The sequence below is a fragment of the Triticum aestivum genome, unplaced genomic scaffold, assembly GCF_018294505.1.
Source record: "Triticum aestivum cultivar Chinese Spring unplaced genomic scaffold, IWGSC CS RefSeq v2.1 scaffold148072, whole genome shotgun sequence".
Lineage (NCBI taxonomy): Eukaryota > Viridiplantae > Streptophyta > Magnoliopsida > Poales > Poaceae > Triticum > Triticum aestivum.
This window is the reverse complement of record NW_025228651.1, coordinates 13,660-15,050: the sequence shown is the minus strand read 5'-3', so window position 1 is coordinate 15,050 and position 1,391 is coordinate 13,660.

Below are 1,391 nucleotides of genomic sequence, written 5' to 3'. Positions count from 1 at the left end.
AGTCCAACCTAGGAATTCCTTTCCCAATGTCTCATATCCTTGAACTAACATTTTTTTTACCATGCATTGTTGTTGCTGTAGGAGTTGCTATGCGAGAGAAATGTGGTGAAATGAACCATAAAGCATGGACACTCGTTTGGTTGTAGTAAAGAAACATTTATCCTGGATCAATGCATGATATATTCTGTATTGAAGGTCTTCATTAATAATTATCATCTATGATGCATTTTTATTCCACTTGGTCCATACTTGGCATGCTCGTAACTCATCTAGTTCTCTCTTGGTTCATTGGTATGTGCATGTCATATAATTTAAACAATCACTGAAATGGAAAGATGTGCGGTGCATATGTCATCTTTGACGATTGGAAATGGTAAAGTATTTCTCCTATTCATCGCTCGGGAAATTAGGAACTTGCCAAGCATTATTTGCTCAAGTCCGGACTCCTACAATTTTAAGAAGAAATCAATTATTCGTTTCCATAGCAAATCAGAGACTTAGTCACTTGCTTTGTGTTTTCTTCAAGAAGACCGAAGTCTATATCTATATCCATATCTATACCCTTATTAATAAAGCACGGTGTGTTTCTTCAATATATTCATCCGTTCACCACCGAAAATATTATTTTTTATATTCGAGGTGGTACTAAATTTTTATCCAGAATTTTGTCCAGAATTTCGTACAAGGGCCCGCACGCGCTAAGGCCCAGAGAAGCCACCCATTTATATCCTGCCCACGTAGCTAGTTAAACCTTATTGATCGCACCAGCCCGCATATAGTTGGAGCTTCGCATCAGTCGCCCATCGATTATTTTTCTGTGTTCTTTTTCTACTTTTCTTTTTCCTTTTTTCCTTCCAAGTTGTTTTTTCCTTTTCCCATAAATTTATTATCTGTTTTTGCTCATAATTTCTTTTTTTGTACAATTTTTTGTTAAATCTTCAGAATTTAAAAAATTGTCCACATTTTCGAAAATATTTGGAACTTTAAATTTTTATTCTCGTTCCAAATTTGTTCAAAATTAAAAAAATGTTCATATTTCTTCAAAAGAAAATTCCAAAATTAATCGAGAATTTTAAAATAAATTGCATTAAAAAACAGAAATATGAAAAACATTCTTTTTTATTGAAATGTTCAAACAAGTTTCCATTTTAAAAAATTGTCCGCAGATTCGAAAAAGTTCGTTTCTCCGCCTTAAAAAATGTTTTATTAAAAATTAGGAGGTCACCACAACCTCGACAAGGAGGCAGATCTGAAGGAAAAAAAATGCACAGAGTTGGATGGTGGCCGCCGCTTCGACCAACGACCCCACTACTATAAAGATCTCGCGGGCCAAACATGACCCGCGAGAACACATCAGCTCTCCGCTCTGTTGCCCCACTGTTGTGGACACC